The sequence below is a fragment of the Sus scrofa genome, chromosome 15 (genome assembly GCF_000003025.6).
Source record: "Sus scrofa isolate TJ Tabasco breed Duroc chromosome 15, Sscrofa11.1, whole genome shotgun sequence".
Lineage (NCBI taxonomy): Eukaryota > Metazoa > Chordata > Mammalia > Artiodactyla > Suidae > Sus > Sus scrofa.
Genome location: NC_010457.5, coordinates 136,458,945 through 136,479,529, shown reverse-complemented (window position 1 = coordinate 136,479,529; position 20,585 = coordinate 136,458,945). Strand labels below are relative to the sequence as shown.

The 20,585-nt window shown below is 50.0% G+C and overlaps 1 long non-coding RNA gene across 1 annotated transcript in view; it reads right to left on the bottom strand.

Annotated features, from left to right (window-relative positions):
• The window catches only part of LOC106506421, a 31,761-nt gene continuing 11,522 nt past the window's right edge, over positions 347-20,585 (bottom strand). The window contains exons 2-5 of the long non-coding RNA XR_001301695.2: positions 5,574-5,667; positions 4,718-4,846; positions 4,535-4,614; positions 347-634 (exon numbers count right to left, since the gene is read on the bottom strand). This is a non-coding gene — a long non-coding RNA (uncharacterized LOC106506421). The remainder of the gene's footprint in view (positions 635-4,534; positions 4,615-4,717; positions 4,847-5,573; positions 5,668-20,585) is intronic.

The following is a 20,585-nucleotide window of genomic DNA, read 5'->3' as shown; positions in this document are numbered from 1 at the left end:
TCACGGCCAGCGTGACCTTCTGCGGGGCGCTCTGCCTTAATTTGCTCCTATGCAAGATCAAGATGGGTGATAAACCCCACTCCCCTCCCAGGGCGATGGGAGCTGGAATCCGAGCTGAGCAGGGCCTTCTGGAACGCTGCGTGGCTTATAGGGAGCAGAGCGGTTCCTTCAATGACAAGCACCAGCCTGGAGCGCCAGGATTTATGAAGCTGCTTTGTTTTCTTTTTGAAGTAAGGCCAACTTACTTTTATAGGCGCTGGCTTCCCCAAAATTGGCAGATCAAGGTGTCTCTGTATTCATTTTTTTTTCCAAGTTCATGGAAACTAGAATAAAACACCCTTCCAAAAAGGATCCACACCATCTTTATTCGTACTCAAGTCTAGTAAATCAAAACCAGATAATAAGAGAACCCAAAATAACAGAGTCTGCAGGCTTTAGAAGGGAAACAGCATAAAAGCCCTCTTTCTCCTGGTTTTTCCTGTCGCTGATATTCTCAAGTCGCTTTTTCTCAGAACTTTTCCTATTGTAGAAACTGTAAGAAGGAGGAACGATCTGACTCCATGGTAGAGCGCTTCCTTTTCCTCTGCTGCGTCATGCTGGCTCTGCACCTTTTGTAACAGAATGTTGCCTGTAGCTTGAAATAGACAGGTAAGCCTATTCTCAGGGCTCTGACCTTTCAGAGTCCATTCATATAGAGATTAAAAAGTTGCAGAACAGAGACTGATACTTGTCTTGTCTGAGGTTTACAGGAACACGTGACCTAATCTATGGGAACAGCTGGAAGAACAAAGGATTCCCACACCGAGAAGTTTGCAAGGACCAGCCACCACACCCTCCCTCACCTTGCCTTTAAAAGTGCTTTGCTAAGAGCCTTCTTGGAGTTTGGGGCCACGAGCTACCTGTCTCCTGACATGGTCCTGAAATAAACCTTTTTCTGATCCAAACTCCTATGTTTCAGTCTGTTTGGCCTTACTGTGTGCCAGGCACATGAACTTGCATTCGATAACAACTCCACCATTTGCAGGTTTCTGGGGTCTCGGTGCTGTCAGACATTCCATCAAATAGTACAGCTGGGAAGTTCCCGTCGTGGCTCAGTGGTAACGAGCCCTACTAGTATCCATGAGGATGAGGGTTCCATCCCAGGCCTCACTCAGTGGGTTAAGGATCCAGCACGGCCGTGAGCTGTGGTGTAGATCGCAGACACGGCTCGGATCTAGCATTGCTGTTGGTTGGATCTTGAGCTGCTGTGACTGTGGCATAGGCCAGCAACTGCAGCTCCAATTGGACCCCTAGTCGGGAATTTCTATATGCCACATGTGTGACCCTAAAAAGAAAAAAAAAGAAAAAGAAAAAGAAAAAAAATTACAGCTGGCTCAGAGTGGAGAGCCACGGAGACAAGATTCAAATCCTCTCACCAACAGCAACAACCTTGATAAGCTGCTTGACCTCCTCGCCTGTGAAATCAGGTAAAAATGCTGCCTGTGGGGTTTGTGCCACCACCAGGTGAAAGACTAGAGTGGGCGCCCTCTTTGTCATTCCTCTTGGGGATCTGAGAACCTGGGCACTGTGTTGCAGAGATATCTATTTCCTTAGCTACAAAATTCATGGGAAAAATACAATTTCCAATTCTTTGGTATACCATGATGAGCCAAGCAGTTCCAAAATCCCTGGGCTGAAAATGCTCAAATACAGAGTTCTGGGAACAAAACTGGCTGCTCTAGGGTCTGACCCCTCTGAGGGGCATCACCCTGTGGAAGGGACCACCTTTCTTAGCACCAGGCTGCTCCATACACCTCCAGCACTTAAAAAGGAGGGGGAGGAAATGGGGGCTGCTGTGTGGGGTTCTATTGCCTTCTCCCTCCGAGCCTTCATTTTCTCCCTTTGGAGGTAGCACCAGCCCGGAAGCTGAGAGATGGATTTCATTCTGGATGCCCGTGGTCCACTGTGTACTCTGTACAGTCCACCCCCTAGCCTCATGTCTGCAGTGCAAATGCAGACAGAACAGACTCAGGTCGGGGGAGGGGGGGAGACATCGGTCTTGAGCCTCCTATAAATGGACAGCACTCCCCCCACATCCTGCGCCCTCCTGGACCCCTTCTGCCAGCCTGAGTCCCAGCATTTTGTTTTTCTAAGTCCCACGTTATTTGGCGTTGACAGAAGGGAGACCTCAGGTGGGAACAAGATCTGAGGAGCTGCATCTGTGGCTGGCAATGAGGGGGCGCGGAGGAGGGTGAAAAAGTTCCCACTCCCTGGGACCAGACAGCCGCCAAGAATTTGAAAATTGTTTAGATCGTGTTATTAATACACAAATCCAATAAATAACCTCTTGGGAGGGTTTGCAATTTTTAGATCTGAGATTCTTTTATACTTGGTTTGGGGATGGGAGAGTATTTAGTAAAGTTTCCGCTTGGTCTGCCCACAGTCCCAAGATGCTGCCATGCCAGGCCGCTCCCAAAGGAAATTTGCGGGCAACACGAAAATATTTGGGAACTGGAGGGCAGGTGTTGTGTATTCAACAGAGCAGCATGTCGCTCTCTCTCGCTCTCTCGCTCTCTCTCTTTTTTTTTTTTTTTTTTTTTTTTTTTTTTGTCTTTTTGCCTTTTCTAGGGCCGCTCCCACAGCATATGGAGGTTCCCAGGTTAGGGGTCCAATTGGAGCTGTAGCCTCCGCCTATGCCAGAGCCACAGCAATGCAGGATCCGAGCTGCGTCTGCGACCTACACCACAGCTCACGGCAACGCTGGATCCTTAACCCACTGAGCAAGGCCAGGGATCGAACCCGCAACTTCATGGTTCCTAGTCGGATTCGTTAACCACTGCGCCACGACGGGAACTCCGACGACTATTATCCTTGAAAACTAACTAAGATTCTTGGGATGGGGGTAGGGTTACCAGATAAAATATAGGTGCCCCATTAACTTTCCAGACCATCAATGCCCTTTAGTATGCGTCATGCCACATGTAGGATATACTAATGTGTTGTCATTGTTTATCGGGAAATCACATTTAACTGAGTGTTCCACATGTTTTTATGCTAAATCTGACACCACCAGATGAAGGTGGTAGAACTGGTACCCTGAGTGACCTCCTTTACCCTTGACCCAGCGCCTTTAGTACTTGTTTTGGGGACCGTCCCATCGTTTTGGCCGTTTGAGCTGCTGCCTCCTGTGCCTTACGGTCCTAGCCGGATGTTTTGTTGTCCTGCACCATTCCTAGTTCACGACATCACTTTTCTGCAAATTTTTCCTTAACTCTTAAATGTGAGCAAGTCCAAATCATTTTCAAATTGTAAAAACCCATAGACTTGGAGTTCCCGTTGTGGCACGGTGGTTAACGAGTCCGACTAGCGACCATGGGGTTTCGGGTTTGATCCCTGGCCTCGCTTAGTGGGTTAAGGATCCGGCATTGCCGTGAGCTGTGGTGTAGGTCGCAGACTCGGCTCGGATCCCGCGTTGCTGTGGCTCTGGCGTAGGCTCCGATTCAACCCCCAGCCTGGGAACCTCCATATGCCGCGGGAGCGGCCCTAGAAAAGGCAAAAAGACAAAAAAACAAAAAACAAAAAACAAAAAACAAAAAAACCCATAGACTTGTGCTGTCTTGGGGTTTTTTTGGTTTGTTCTACAGAAGTGTTTTTTCAATCTGTCCATGAGGTTTGCATGTGGTTACGTTTTTAAGGAGAAACGTTGAGAATAGGTAACATGTCCCTACCACATTCCGGCTGTTTCACATTGCCTTCTGTTTCCTAATGTGGAAATTGAGCCTGTTAAATTTCAAGCACCAAATACTTGGCCTGGTTGTGAACTGCCTGGTTGCATGTAACAGAATCCCAACTAGCCTCATGGGGGGTTTGCTGGGAGGCACATGTTTGCCTCGTGGAATTCAGGGACAAGTTCACAGGGGCTTTGGCAGGAGCCCAGCTGACTTCCTCCCATCCTCTCTCCCCACCCCTCTTCCTTCCACCCTCATCATCTCTGACCCCTGGTCGTCTGCATCCCTGCAGAATTATCTCCCTCACCGTCTAGTTGCAATGACCTCCTGGCTTTCCCAGCTCCAAATTTAGTTACTTCTCCCCCCACCCCAAACACTGATTAGATTCATTGGGTTCCAAGTCCAAATGATAGGGAGAGTTTCTGATTGGGCCAGTGTGGTGGGGGCCAGCCCCAGGACAGTCACTCCTGCGTTCATGGCTGGGGGTGCTGGGTCACAGGAAGAGTGGGAGCAGGCCGTTGGAGAAGGGTGCGCCTTCTGGGTGAATTTACTGGCGTGTTCACAGCTGTATCCTTGGACACGTCCTAGGGAAACACAAGGTGGCGGAGAACTTCCACCTCTGTGTGTCCGAGTCACCTCCACGTAGTTCCCTGTCACAAGCTCTGGCAGTTAGATTCTGGACACAGGCATGTTTGGGGGTGTTAGAGACACTGTAGCCGTCACTCAGAAGACACCTCAGAGAAACCCGTCCTGTTGACACCCGCCACCACCTCTCTGGAAATAAAGTCAAACATTCCCAACTCATTTCAGGGTGACTAAACCATTACCTGTTGGCAAGTGGGCTTCAGTTCTTACGGAGAAGGCGGAACTCATCAACGGGTGTGTTCAGAGGAAATCCGCAAAGTTGCTAATGAGAATGTAGTTAAATGAGTGTATGTTAAGTATAATCTCTCTGGAGGGTTATATAGGCAAAGCCCCCCACAGTGAATTCCATACCCCCACGTACCCACCTGAAGTCACAGGAGGCCTCCCTCAGCTATCAGGCATCACATCCTTACCCAGCCCCCCTTTTCGTCTATATATGCGTGTCGATTTTGATACCTCATTAATACATGCCTGTGGAGGCAAAGAACATAGCCCTGCACAGAAAGGAAAAAGTAATTACCTACCACCCACAGATAAAACACAGCCACAGGTTTTAAAAAGTGGGAAGACTCTGTATGTCTAACTTTCCCACTTAAAACATATCATGGGCATCCTTCTATGTCAATAAAGACACTGTAATGGCCACACAGTAGTCCTTGTAAGAGTAAGGATGCACCATACTGTCCATGGCTCTTCAATGTTGGATATTTTGGAATTTCTTTTTTTTTTCCCACTGTTGTAATCAAGGCTGTAACAGGCATCATTCCTCCCCCAGGCTTAATTTTTGCACAACATGATACTTTTTCATAGTTTATAATTGGGGTTTTGATTTCATCTTTGACCCAGTGGTTACACAGGAATGTTTTGTCTTACGTTTGTTTTAATTTTCTAATGTGGTTTCCTATTAATATCTTTGCCATTTTGCTTGTTTTACAGCATTGTGGTCAAGGAATGTGGATAATACTATTGAGGCTCTTTAAAGTGTATTGAGTTTTTAAAAGATAGTTAAATATATACCCCATTTTTGTAGCTGTCCATTGGGGTGGTTAGACGATGCTGGATTGTTCCTTTGTGAGAGCACACCAGTCGACTCTTGCCTCTCAACCCCAAGTTAAAAATTACAGTATTTAAATCCTCACTCTTATGTTTTTCTTCAGTGATGTCTTAAAAACCAAAGAATGATCCCCCTACTACTTATTTCCAGCAAGTTCCTTCGCTTACCCTGAGTAGCAGTGTTTTGTTGTTACTGATGTTCAGTTTGGCCTGAAGGTCTATAATCTTCTTGAAGAGCATTCTTCACGTGTTAGGTATTTTCCTGTAGAAACAAAATTGTAATAGGGAAGAACAAATCTGACTTCATATTGGATCTGTTTCTTTTACTTTAAAGGTTTTCTTGGCTACAAGTAAAGAGTGTTGCCTGAAGCCTGAATACATAGGAAGGCCCTTTCCTAAGGCTCTGACCTTTAAGGGTGTAACACTTTTCCATTCGTATAGATATAAAAAGTTGCAGAACAGAGAATAACATTTGTCTTGCTGCAGGTATACAGGAACATGACCTGACCTATGTGCACAGCTGCAAGAACAAAGGATTCCCACACCAAGAAGCTTTCAACAACCAAACACACCTCCTCCCCTTTTAGTATAAAAGAAGCCTAAATTGTAACTCCAGTAAGGTGGACACTAGTCCAGATCTTCTTGGTCTGATGGTTTTCTGAATAAAGGAATAAAGCTATTCCTTGACTCAACAGCTCATCTCTCAATTTATTGGCCTGTCATACAGTGAACAGTATCAGCTTGGAGCTGGTGGCAGAATCATCTGTTCAATTTCCGTTCAATGAAACACCACCATGTCTCATTCGTGCTTATTATATTTTTTCTAATACCCTTCATCTCCTCAGTCATTCCTTTTACATTATTCTAAAGGAGATTCTAAAACTTGCCTGATTCAATTTTCTGAATCCTGGCGGACTTTTACCTTTTCTAATCCCATTTTAAATTCTGTTACGTTTATTTTTCTCTAACCATTTCCTCTTAAGCGGGCATTTCCTTTTTCATCTCTGTCTTAGCATCTCCTGGTTCCTATCTTACTGTGCAGAGTCTATAAAAGGGGAAAGAAGATGACGTTTAAATGTTCCTCCTGTTTCCTGCAGTAAATTTTTTAAAATATGTTTTCTCTCTGTTGATTGCAACATGAGTCTGTCTCTTTCTCCTGCGTCAACAAAACTTCTCTTGGTGAGTGTGCTGGTCTGGGACGTCACAGAATGCTATCTGACTGAAAACACATCTCTGGGCTCCTCGTGCCCAGACAGTTACCCCCCTCCACCACCACCAGACTTGCAGCTGGAGGGCAGGCCCCTGCAGATGTACACAGACTGTGCTGGGTCTAAGAGGCACAGCTGTGAGTGTTGCCTTGATCGGCCCTTGACGTCTTCTGTCATTGGCAGAGCCCTCACATCAATACCCAGGCGTTCACCTCTGGCTGTCCACCCAGAGGGGCTTTGGCTGGGCTCCCCTGCCAAGTGGGAAGAGTTCTTCCTGCCACCTGGAATGAGACTGTGTGTCATGAACATGCTTAGTGAAATAAAATGATCCTGCTGAGGTCAGGAGAAGCCACTTAGAGACAAGTTCCTCATCAGCAGATTCCTGTTTAGCCTCCCTGAGGGTCACTGCAGTCAGGGCAGGGGCAAAGGAAAGCCAAGTGGTATCTCCACCTTGGCCTCCTCTCACCTTGAGCCCTGCCTCCCAACAATTGTTGAGGGTCCCTGAAACACCCCCATCGACCCCCACCATCCTCACTGATTTCTGGGGAGAGATGAGGGAACTTCTGTGACCTCTGTCATCTTGTCCCATCCATATTCCAGCCACAAGACCTCCCACCTCTGCCCTCAGTACTGATGGTTTTGCCCCCAGCTATTTTTGTACAGTTAGTCTTTGCCATCAGTTTCAAGGACAGAGAGAAAAGGTGGGCTGTGAATCTTACCCCATGACATTCACAGGAATAATAATAATAGCTAGTAAACTAATACAGTGCCACTTATGGACCAAGAACCCTCTTAAGCATCTAATATACATCAATCCTTTTAATCTTCATGAGGCAGGTGCTATTATATTATTCCCCCTTTACAGAAGAGGAAACTAAGGCACAGAGATGCTACGTGGCTTGTCCCAGTCATACAGCTGCTGAGTGGTTCCATCAAATCAGATTCAGTCCAGCTCAAGTCTGCATCCTAAGGCACCTATTACGTCTTTCGTCCAACACATGTAAGTGGCCCCCAATGTTCTGTTTTCCAGCATTGAGTTCCCCAGGTGATTTAAGAGGAAGAACATGGGAAATAGCAGCACAAGCTTAAACTCTGGCCCTGACAAACAATCTAAGAGAGGCCCCTTGGACCATAGGTCAGCTGTAAGATAAATAAGTTACAGAGACAAGAGCCTTTTCTATAAGAGCCCCCCAGCTCTGGGCCAGGGGCAGTCGAGAGATGCCGCCTCTGTGATGATCGAAAGGTCCTGAAGTGGCCTTTCCATGGGGTGATGCAGAGATGCTCTTGGCAAAATAACTACTGCTTCGCTGCCCATGAGACGCAGGAAACCCTCCTGCCTGCACCCAGGCCTGTCCGGAACCCAGACTCCAAACCTGGCTCCTCTTTTCACAATCTTCATCAAGCTCCACCTGGCACATTGTCCTTCGCAGGCACAATATAAAGTTTAACTTGGCAAACATAAAAAGTGCCAAGATAATGCTAAATAACCGCCTTACAGCTGGTGACCAAGGATAGCAGAGTGCTGGAAGGCCGTGACATTCAGGAGGGTGCCCTTCACCAGGCGGAGATGCCACTGAGCTACCTGAACACTCACTCCCCTTTGACGGCTTGTCCACCAGCCATCCGCCCACCTCCCCACACACATGCCACACAAGTGTGAACTTACTCCAGAGTCCATGGAAAAATCACTACCATTATTTTAATCCATATGGGACCCCTCCCACGCTGTCTCTTCTCTAGTTCTCAAAATGCCAACTCCATTGCCAAAGAATCCAAGTGTTTAGAGGATACTTTGCCCAATGAAGGCTATGACATCCAAACAGAAGTGTCTGTGGGGTTTCTGCGTTCCTTAATTAAAGATCTCCATGGAGAATAAACAAATGCTGTCTACCCACCAACATTTAGATAAGAGGCTGGGAATGCATCACCCTCTGAGGAACAGAAACTACTAAAGTCGGGAGGTGTGCGATTAATTTGGAGTATTTCATGGTCTTCCTGGGTGATCCCAAGCAAGCTCCCGTCCTTCTACTGACTTTTCCAAACCTGTAAACCCTGGCAGGGATATTAAGGTTAGTCAAGGAATGTCTGTAAAGTGCTTTGAACTCCTACAGTTAGACATTAAATAAACACTCAGTGTTATTAGAACTCCACTGGGGCAATAGAATGTTCGAAATGGGACTTTATTATAAATATACTCTGACGTTTGCCAAGAATAAATTGAATGGGCAAAGGCAACATACTTGGCTGTAACTTAATCCAAACTTGGCTTATTTGCCAAAACTTGGCATCATGATACATGAATAGAGAACTCCAGAGAGAACATGAAAGGGTTCTATTATTTGGAGCCAACTGTTTAGCTAAATCTCCATATCTTCCATTTATTTGTTCTCTTCTCTAAATTGCTACATTATAGAGGAAAGCAAAAGTATGAAATAAAAATAAAAGTCCCTAAACCTGTTTGCATTTTTCCACAATTAATATAACGGAATGCAAATTGGTTTATAGACCACAAAATCAACCCCGCATCGATTGACTAAGACGGATAGAAACCGAGGTTCTCTTTTCTAAATTCTCAGAGCAAAACTGCAGCAGGGCGAAGCCACCTCTGCCTGGAAACAATAACTGGTTTCACGGAGTTGATCAGAGAAATCTATGCCTTCAATCATATTAGATGTATTCTAAAGTCTAAACTCTCATAAAGAAATTCTGATTTTCCTTGAGTTGGAAGGAAGTTTAGAATTGCAAATTCGAAACTTTTGTCTTGCCTCGAAGCGAAGCGAGCATTATGACTTGGAGTTTTATAAAGACATGATGTGAGGCAATTACCATTACTAAGCAGCAGAATATTCTATGTCGGAATGTCAATCAGGGGAGAAAAGGGGTGCAGAGAAACTCCCAACCAATACTGGGGTGGGATTTCTGGAATCTGGTCCCCTTTCGGCCCTGCACTAGCCGTTGCGTGAGTGAGTCGAGCCCATCTCTGCACCTCAGTTTCCTTATCTGTTAAATGACAGGTCCAGTGAACTTTTCCTCAAATAGCAACGCCTCTCAAAAGCATTCCTGCTGAGGATGGGGCCAAAAGAATACATTCCTAGAAGGCAATAACCCCAGAGGAAATGTTTTGGAATAACTTTTTATTCTATTTTATTCTATTTTATTTATTTATTTGTTTGTTTGTTTGTTTGTTTGTTTGTTTGTTTGTTTTTATGGCTGAACCGTCCGCATGTGGAAGTTCCAGGACCAGGGCTTGAATCTGAGCCGCAGCTGCGACCCCAGCCACTGCAGTCGGATCCTTAACCCACAATGCCACCTCAGGAACTCCTGGAACGCTTTTTAATCAAACCCAATGTCTGAAGTTTTTCTCCCCCCATCACCTGCTTACAGGAAAAAAGAAAATGACTTTACATTCAAAAACGCCGTGGGGTATGTTTAGCAGCAAATCTCAGTCTTGGGTGTCCCTGTGTTTAAACTCAGGACTTATTTTAATTCTTGAGTCCAAATAAATACTCTGAGGCATGTTTCAGTTTGCTTACCGGGAGATTAATCCCCCAGGGGGGAGGGCAGCAATTGCCTGAAAAGAAGCTCAGAATGGAAAACACTTCACATGCTCTCTGGATGGGGAAACGGGGGGGAAAAATAAAGGTCCCCAAAGCACTTTCAACAAAGCAGTTCACTCGGGGTTTTTGTCTTGAACATATGCTTTTGGCAAATAAGCAGATCTTACGAATGGTCTAACTAAACTTAAGATGGAAAAAAAAAAAACACCCGCCAACATGGCCTGGAGGAAAATGTGGGAACTGGAGCCAGATATGCAACCAGGCACACGGTGCATGTACCCAGCTTCTCACCCGCTCCCTTTCCTCCGAGCTCGCGGGCTCTGCACAGGAGAGAGGCCGAGACAGCATGTCTGAGCTTTAACTCAGGCTGAGCGAGGGTCCTGCGAGGATGCTCGGGAGTCTGCTCTCTGAAGTCTGCGGCCTTCCATTGCCCTTCAAGAGAAATCAGACTCTGATCCTTGAATATTTAGGAAGCCGCTGGACTCGGAGGTCTAGGGAGCCCCTCGTGTCAGCAGACATCCGTGTCTGGCTGGAGGGGAGAGGAGAGGGCCGAGTCCCTCAGGGGATCGGGACGCGGTTGGTGCAAGGTGGCAGCACAGCCGGCCCTCCTGATTTCCCGAAGCGCTGGTCCCAGGAGCTCATTAAACAGGATGTGACCGGATGATAACTGTGTCTCCTAGAGACACTGAGTCCCACGTCCCTCCGTGGTCCCCCCCAGTCCCCGCAAGGACTCGGCGTCATCGCCTCCTGGGGGCTTCCTGGGTCCACCCAGGGAGGGGGCACAGAACAGCTTGGAAGCCCTGCTCTTTGGTACCTGGGTGAGTGTGTCATCACCCCCAGTAACAGACCAGAATCTCTCATCACCTTTGCAGTGAAGCAGCAGCAGGCACACCTATGACCTACTCAGTGGGAGCTTTTAGTTTTGTTTCCCCGTGAGAACGAAGCACGCCTGAGAGCATCCTGTTCCCCCAGTTTTCCGGCTGCCGGAGGAAACGTGCAGTGGCCCCCTCCTTGTTCCTGCCAGCCCTGGGCTGATCTCAGCATGAACCCCAGTCACACCTTTTCCATGTCATGTCTGCAGCACACAGGTTCATTGGACAGGAAGCATCGCCTCTTCCTGCCTGTGAGCCTCTTACCCCCAACCTGAGGCTGTGCCGGACCGAAGAGGTTGGCCCAGCCCAGCTGCAGAGCAAGCCAGGGGCACCTCCTACCACTAGCAGACAGGGTCTTGAACCTCTGCTGCTGCTGAAATTGCCCTTGAGTGAGCTCTGCCAACCTGAGACCTGGGTCCCCACCCGGCTGAGCCTCTGTGCACGTGCAAACACACATACACGTGCATACACGCACACGTGGTCCCGGCCAGGCTTGCTCACCCCAGGCCTGGATTGTGGCCTTTGGAGTCCGGCTGGATCCGGCCCCTGCTTGAGCTCTAGTCCACTTGGAAGAGGCTCAAATCCCCTACTGCTCAATGAACCTCTTTTTTGTTGTTGTTGTTAAAAAAGATGAAACTTGGCAGCACAGCGCGTATCCTTTCCTTTTATTATTCGTAGAAAACAGACATTTTGATTTTAAACGTTAACATCCCGAAATTTGAAGCAGCAGATTTTTAGCATTTCAACAATGCTCATGGATTCCATTCCACTGACACCAACAGGCTAGTAACTTATTCCGCATCAAAAAGGCAAGACGTCCCAGGCCAGGCTGTCACACTCAGGCTAGGCTTTGTGTTTGGCATGTCTCTGCCCTCTCCCCAGCACCCCCAGCAGGCTCTGGGCTGCATCTTTCATCGAGTGTCCCACCTCACTGCGTCCTCTGCCGAGTGTCCCCTCTCCGGGCGGTCATCCCTCCGTCCCTCCACTTAGCCAGAGTGGATGCTGGAACCACTGGTTTCCCAGCTGGTCACTGACTTGAGGGGTGGCAAGCCCAAAGGAAAGATAAGCTGGAATCCAAAACTGTCCCCATCAGCCCCCAAGTGCCATCACTGCCCAGAGGCATCTTCCCCACAGCCTCCCACACCTTGGTTTGGGGACACCCCAGTGGCATCCATGTGACCTGAGGTGGACGCGAGGGATGCGGAGAGTGCAGCTCAGGGAGGATGGCAGCAATGGGAGCTCAGTGCCTGGGGTGGGGGGTGGGGAGCGCTGTGATGGGGGCACGAGCACATACACGGAGAGTGGCTCCTCCTCAAATGGGGTGTGGAGGAGCTGCAGGAGGGGGCATGAGCGCTGAGTCCTGCCAGGGGTGGATATACACAGGCGTGAAGATGCTCTCAGAGATTATTTTTTAATTAAAGTGTAATTAATTTACAATGTGTTAGTTTTAAGCGCACAGCAAAGTCATTCATTTGTACATATATATACTTTTTCTGATTCTTTTCCATTATAGTTATTATAAGGTAGTAAGTATATCTCATAGATTATTTATAACAGCAAACACACATGAAAAGTTAGTTTGTCACAGGGCTGCTAGGACAAAGGCCCACAGGCCGGGTGGCTCGAAGCAACAGAAGTTCATCATCCCAGCCCTGGAGCCTGGGAGCCTGGGAGCCTGGAAGCCTGAGATCACAGTGTCAGCAGGACTGGTTTCCTCTGAGGCCATGAGGACAGCTCTCTTCCTGCTCCTCTCCTTGGCCTCTGGACACCATCATCCTCCTGTGTCTCTCACCACATCATCTTCGTCCTCCCTCTGTGGGTGTCTTTCTCCGTGAACACATTTCCCCCTTCTGCTAAGGATGTCAGTGGTTGGATAGGGGCCACCCTGACGACTTCATTTTAACTTGATTTCCTCTCTAAAGACCCTGTCTCCAAGTAAGGTCACATCCTGAGGGTTAGGACTCCAACATATGAATCTGGGGGAGACACAATTTAACCCATAACGAGGGCCAGTTGCAACCATGAACTGAACAGTATAAGTTATAAACTATTCAGGAGATGCTTAAGGACCTTCTATGTCAATATGGGAAATGCTTGGGTTGTGAAGGGCAATGATATAAAGAAAGGACATGGAAAAAATTCCAGACAAGTGAAACCAGTGGGTGTGCTCAGGTCAAAAGTTCATCAGTAATCTTCATCCTTTTTCTATTTCACAAACCTTGTTTGGTGTGGTTCCATCAGATCTAGAATGTGTTTTAGCAGCCATTAAGTCCCCTCCTCTCCCCCTGCATTGGGAGGCCAGGGTCATGGCTGTTCTGGTTCTTGAGAGGCTGTGAGTGCAACAGGGTCCAAGCAGAATCCAACCAGGAGTCTATGCTCCCCACCACCTCAAAGTTCTGGTCCTGGCACAGCAGATGACTTGTCAGTGGTCAGGAGACCCACCTCTAGTCCAAAGAGAGGTTGGGACATCTGAGATGTCAGGTCTTCCTACAACCCAGATGCCTGCAAAAGGACATCTGGGGGGGTCTTGCGTGATGCTTTCTGGGCACCTCCAAGTTGGTCCAGGATAGCAGCACAGATTCCTGTCCTCAGGCCATGGAGTAGGATGCACAGATGGGAATAGGGCATGAAACTGCACACTCCCTCTTGCTCAGTGGTGTCCCGTGCTGTGAAGACTCAAGCTCTCCAATGGGCTCTCGGTATTGTGCACTCTCAGTGCTGTGCACTCTTGAGGACATAACAGCATTCCTGGGTGGTCAGGGGACTCCACTGGGGGAAAGGGACCCTAATGTGGTGGGTCCACCGTGGGTCCCAGGCGCAGATGTGTGGTAAGGCCAAAGAGCACATGAAGATCTCAGATAACTCACTGCTCTGAGTCAGGATGTGTACCAAACTTCAGAAGCCTTCCTTGCTGGAAAATTGGGGGATGCCATGTAAAGTGGTGGCAGTGTCCCTATCTCTCTTGCTGGCCATTTGGATTTGTCTTTGAAGACAAATAGCTACGCTGTTTTGGAAAAAAAAAATTATATGAAACACTCTAATCATCACGGGCAAGGTAAAGCCAGAATCCTCACGCAGGAGGGGAATTCTGGAGAACTTTGAGCTCAACTGTGTGCAGTAAAGAGCGTTAAAAGCTGCTTTTGTTGCTGGCAGATTTGTAACTGGGAAGATTGTTGTGATGGGGAGACTAGCAGGATCCTGGGGGTGAGAAGGAACCATGGTTCTCCTTCAAAGCACCTGGGGGTATGGACCCTAGGAAAGGAGGGCCTAGACATCAGCAGGGCGGCCCCGGACAGGAGGCAGGTGCCTAAAACATGGCCACAGGGAATAAGCTAGGAGCATATGGAGACAGTGGGGACCCCACTGGGGAAAGGAAAGGCTGCAAGTTCACATTCAGTTGACTTTCTGCATCATCATCTCCCTGCTGGCCTGGACTTCAGTCAAGTTTTATGAGCCGTGACACCCCGTCTTTGCTGTCCTTTGAGTCATGGAAGAGGCTGTGAAGCAGGGGTGGCAGGAAGCCTGAGAAGGCAGATTCAGATATGTGGAGGTGACCTGCAAAGGCACTGAGCCAAGGTTCAGGGAGACTGGGCTGCCATACAGGATGGTCCTGGAACAGGTATCCCCAGAGACCACCGGAATGCAGTGAAGAGCCTGGACAGAGTGAGCTTCCTGGGATTTGCCTTTTAAGAGACCACCTGGATAGCCTGAACAAGTGGTTCAGGAAATAGTGAGACCTTGGCTGTCATCACATGGACCACTGACCAATGAGAATGAGGGGCAGGGGTAGCAGAGCCACCCATATATTTGTCAGGATAGACTAGGTTATGCTACACAACAAACAACCCCCACCTCTCAGTGCCTAAATAACAGAGTCATTTCTCACTTGGACACATGTCCACTGAAGGGCAGCTGGGAGCTCTCAGTCACCCAGGGCACCAGACTGATGGAGCAGCTCCCACCTCCAACCGGCTCTGGGAAGAGAGCCCTGGCCCTGGAGAATAAAGCACCCCACCCCCATACCGGGACCCAACGCACTTCCCTTCACAACTCAGGACTAAGCACAGGGTCCCTTAGGAGTTAGGACTATATGGGTGTCAGAAAGGCAATCTTATCAGACCCTGGTAGGGGATACCAGTGATTGACCTCATAGCCCTTCTGCATCCCAGTGAGGAGCTGCCCTTGGCATTGTGCCCACTTTGTAGATGGAGAAGAGGAGCCAACACCACACCTCCCCTCCAGCTGCTGGCCCCATCTCCACAGCAGCGGTCGTCTCCCCAGAGATGGTTTTCTGCCAAGCGCACCGGGAATTAAGGCACACAGACTGGTGCAACCTGGAGTCCGCAGATTCACTCAGGCGGGGGCTGCCACCCCACAGGTCAGGCAAAACTTTCTCTCTCATTTCAACAGACGAGAAAGTGGTTCATCTTTGATTTCCTAAGGAGAAGCCCTTCAATGAAGAATCAGAAAAGCCTTTCTTCAATGAGAACAGTTATTTTTTTCTCTGCACAGAGAATGGCAACACAAATCTATCAGTAAATGGAGACATTCCTCCTGGAAGCCCTGCTCTCAGCTGCCTGGCGCTGTCTCCCCCTCACATGGAAGCTGTGGAGGGCAGTCTGCGGATTCCATCAACGCCGCAGCTGAGTGGCCTCAAATTGTTCCCGGTAACTCTCGTTCCTTCCTACCCGGGTTACTTTTGTCATTTACTCCAGTTGGAGCAAAACCAGCTGTGGCCCATCCAAAGGCCCAGAGCTGGTGGATGACTGATTGAATCCAGCACCCGCCCCCCGACCCCCGGCCCTGGCCAAGTGTTCTGTTTGTCTCCACTCTTGTTAAAAACTGCATCAGTTCCCAGTACCTTTGATTCATTTTCATATTAAATATGTGTAAGATATTTCACATTTTAAAAATCCAGATATCTGGCTTCCTCTGAAACTCCAAATGATTAAAAAAACCCTGGGCCTGCATCCTTGCATGGCGACCATCAAAGAAGCCCCCTTAGCAGGCCGTGTTGTCCTCATCTGCATCCTAGTCCCCTCCTGTGCCACTCAGTCCTTGCTGGTACCTGCCTGGCCCCGAGGCATCTAAGGTATGGCCCTTGGAGAGAGGGTGTGTGGAACAAGATGCAGGGACACAGCTGTGTGTCTGAATCCCCGCCCCCTGCCCGGAATGTCATGCAATGACAGCTCACGGCAGGGACCAGTGATTCTTGTTGAAGGAGCCACTGAATGAATGAATATTGAAGAGAGATACACACCCGGCTTTAGAGTCAGGTGCCTGGGTTAAGCCCTCAGCTCAGCACACTACGAAGTGTGCAGAATGCCAGTTTGGGCCATTCACTCTCAAACTCGAATCACAGCCCCCGTGCTTACGAGGTTCTTATGGACAGTGAGAAAGAGAAGGAAAAAGAGGCCCCTGGTCCTTGAAAGTCAGGAGGCAGGAGCGAGGGGAGTCCAAGCTCCTCTTAGGAAAAATCGGTGCCCATTGCCAGCCCTGATCCGTCTTGTCCACCCCACCTTGGGGAATGTCTCACCCACCCAGGGCCCTGACTGTGCAATCAGGATTGTTCCTTGCAAAATTTTTTGAATGTAAATATAGTAAATGCTGCTTCTGGAAAAAAAAAAAAAAAAGGAATCTGTTGGGAGAATGCTTAACCCCAGAGGTGATGGCACCCAGCTTAGCAAGTGGCGGGGTGCTTCCCCGGGCTGGTGACAGGGCTCTCCCTCCTTCCCAGCCCATCCGTGGTGGGGTCTGCAGTGACAGTGACCAGAATCGGTCCCCCTCATGCCTGGGGCCGCTCAAAGGCCCGGGCCCCTGAGTACAGGTGGGCATAGCGCAAAATCACGCCGTCAGAGACAGTAGGAGCCACACTGCCCTCCGCCCCCCTGTGCACACACAACTGTCAGCAGCCTCCTCACCCAGGAGGGTGCCCTGCTCGTTTCCTTACGCTGCTGCAACACGTGGCTGAAAACAACACGAGCGTCCCATATTTATGGCCTGGAGGTCGGAAGTCGGCTCGGGGTCCCGTGGGCTGATGGCCCGTGTCGTTGGAGCTACTTCCTTGTCACACATCCCTTTGCTTCTGGCCTCTTCCCTCTGCCTTCCTCTTCCTCTCTAAAGACCTGTGATCACACTGGCCCCGAAGGGTTCTCTTCCTCGTTTAAGGTCACCTAGAGAGCAACCTTAACTCCATCTGCGACCTTGCTGGGTCTTTGACCCTGTTGGGGCTTTGACCTTGCTGGGCCTTCGCTGCACAATCTAACGCCTTCACTCTTCCAGGAATAGGGACACGGGCACCTTTGGGGCGGGTACTCTGTCACCACAGGCATGGTCTCAGGGACAGAGGAGAGGACGGAGTCCTGGCTGCAGGAATGTCCATTTGAGAGAACAAAGGCAGTCACAGGTTACCTCCGACCAGCGCACCTGGGACCCTCCCCAGCGGAGGTCAGAGCCCAAGGGCAAAGAAGGTGCCATGGATGAAATTTAAAGACCCCTTCGTCGCCTGCCCCCAGGGGTAGGTGCTAGGACAGGCGGGCAGAGCAGGAGGCTGGGTGGGCCACGGTCTGCCCTACACTGTGCAGGGCAGTGGGGGAGCCGGGGGGAGGCTGGGCCCAGCAGCCGTCACCCAACTCCCTCCCGTGGGACAGGCACAGCCTCCAACGCCATGTGTCTTTGGAAGAATCCTTCAGCGTCTTTAAAATTCCAGGATGGAAGATAGTGTGAGAGAAAGAACGTGTACACGTGCATGACTGGGCCATTGTGCTGTAGAGCAGAAAGACACGCAGCTCTGTAAATCTGCCACACTTCAATCAGAAGGGCAACAAATTAAAAAATAAAATAAAACGAAATTGCATTTACTCAGCAGCAAAATGGAAGGAGAACAGCCACCTGGCAGGGGTGTGGCGGGACGCACCACACAACGCCATGTGCGTGCTCCCTTGTCCCCTGTCCAGAGCCGCACTGGGCACTTAGTGCCCTTGGGGCCAGCAGGTCCTGCTGGATTTCCCCAGAGGCCACAGCAGGGCAGTTCAAGCGGCACGCTTCCCTCGGCCAGGCTTCCTCTCCCTCCTTGGATGTGCAGAAGCGCCAGCCCCTCCCTTCCCAACTCACGGCTTTAACACAGAGGGAGAGAAACCCAGCTCGCGTGCTGGAAACCGCCCCGAGGCCCGTCCTGCTCTCTGTCGCTCCTTCCGGAGTCAGCGCTGTCCTTGGTGGCTGACAGAGAGCCATCCTGCTGCAGCCTGGCGGGTTACCAGCTGGGTGACTTCAGCCCATGCACACCACCTCTCTGTTCATCACCTGTCATGTCAGGCACTGGACCCATCAGGTTTGCACGTGTTCTTTTTCTTTCCTTTAGCCGTGGAAACTTTCTCTTCCAGCCGACACCCTGTATTGACGCCTGATCTGTGAAACCAGTCAGGAGCCGGGGGCAGGGGCCTGGGTCCCAGCCTCCCAGTGGCCTCTCAGCTCCCAGGCAGAAGCCCCCGCCCCCACCCCGTGGGGCTCTGGAGACACAGGTTGAAAGAGATCCCAAAAGCCCCTTTGCTTGTAGGATCCCCTTGAGTCTCTCCCTCTAGACGCCCCGTCTGTCCTGCCAGAGGTTTTGCTGTCTTTAAGTTGGGGTCCCATCTGGCTTGTAGACAGCCTTTTGAAAGTGTAACCCAGGGGTGTGTCAAACGCTCCAGCAGCCTCTTTATCACCAGCTTCATCTTGGTCACCGCCCGCTCACACCAGCAACAACGGGAAGCTGCTGGTCTCAGTGCTTTTCAAGCGCCCACCAAGGCCTGGCTTCTTTTAAGCTCTTTGAAGCCCCTTGTTCTACAAGGTCCGTGATCCACACCCAGTTACTGTGTGTGGTCAAAAGAGAAAAAAAGCCCCGTGATTCACCCAGAAGCCACGCGCAATGATAGACAAATGAAACTGGTGTAACATGTTCTCATGACTTGATAAAGCTTGCAGAGTGCTTATGAATCCATCTGGATGAAAGCAGCGTTATTACTGCAGGACAGAATCATTGTACAGCAACCACCTCGCTGTGCCAACATTCCCGGGGACCCACCCCTCAGAGAATCCTATCCAGCTCTGCCCTGGATATGCAGCCTTGCCGGCTGCTGTGCAAACAAACATCTCCCCCGAGGAGGTGGCCTCTGCCCTGGGTGGGTCGGGAGGCGAGAAGGAGTGAAGTGCGGGGGTCTCCAGAGCCCAGCATCTTCCCTGATTTCCAGTGCGGGAGCGCGGGGGTCCGAACAGGGCTGCTAAACTGTCCACCACGCGCCTGGGCCATCAGGCCTGCGGTCTGGGCAGCCTTTCAAAGACGCCCCCAGGAGAAGCTCAAAGCCCTTCTCGGCCCAGCGCAGGATGCTGCGTGTTTTTATTGCAGGGCGATCCAGACTTCCTGGAGAGCCAGCCATATCCCGTGAGCCGTCCACACAACTCGCTCCCCACGCGCGTCCTGAACTTTAAATTCAGGGCTGGCCTTTTCTTTTTCCCTTGCAAGCGAGATGCACGGGTCTGGCCGGGATCGCCTGTCCCTCTGGCAGGACCCTGAGAGCCAGGGAGACTGCGCTCTTGGACTTGAAGTGTCTTGCAGGTCTGCGTCTGGAATTTCTTCCTTCCCGCCTCCCTTCTCCCCCTACCCTCGGCCCCGCGTGGACTTCACTCGGGCTGAAATATGCATAAGAACAGGGTGAGGAGGGGGCTGGAGACATTAGGAAACGCAGCACACGAAGGAAACCTCAAGGCTTCCTTTCCTTTTTTTTTTTTTCCAGCCATGTCCATGGCATGTGGAAATTCCTGGGCTAGGATGTAACCTGAGCCACAGAAGTGACAATGCCAGGTCCTTAACCCGCTGAGCCACCAGGGAACTCCTCAAGACTTCCTTAACTGTGAACTTAGCAGAAAGTGACAGCAGGGAGCTGAGACTTAGAAAATCCATCCGCTCCGAGCCAACTCTGACCTCACCGTAACTTCTACCAAAAACCTGCCTAGAATCATATAAAGTCCAATCTCTTTGAATAAATCTACACAAGCCCTTCCAAGCCCAAAGGACAGCCACCAGCCACCCGAGGCTTTTCCGTCCCCAGAGGAATCCTCCTGGGTCTCCTGTGCCTTCCTGCTCTCCCAGCTGGTGGCCACCTGCTAGAGAAGCCCAGTGGGTCCCAGGTGGAAGGTGCCTCTCCGGGGAACAGTCTCTTGAGCTGCTCGATCCCTGGAGCTGCTCATCTGAGGCTGGAAGGAAATCATTTTTCTGTTTGTTTGTTTGTTTTTCTATGGCCACACCTGCGGCACATGGAAGTTCCCAGGCTAGGTGTCAAATTGGAGCTGCCTCCGAGGCCTACACCACAGCCACAGGCAACATCGGATGCAAACAGCATCTGAAGAACTACACCTCAGCTTATGGCAGCACCAGATCCTTAACTCACTGAGCAAGGCCAGGGACGGAACCTGAATCAAGTACATTATGTCTGGTTCTTGACTCGCTGAGCCACATCGGGAGCTCCCAGGGAGGGAGTCTTTCGCTGGGTGGACCTGGCGTCTCGA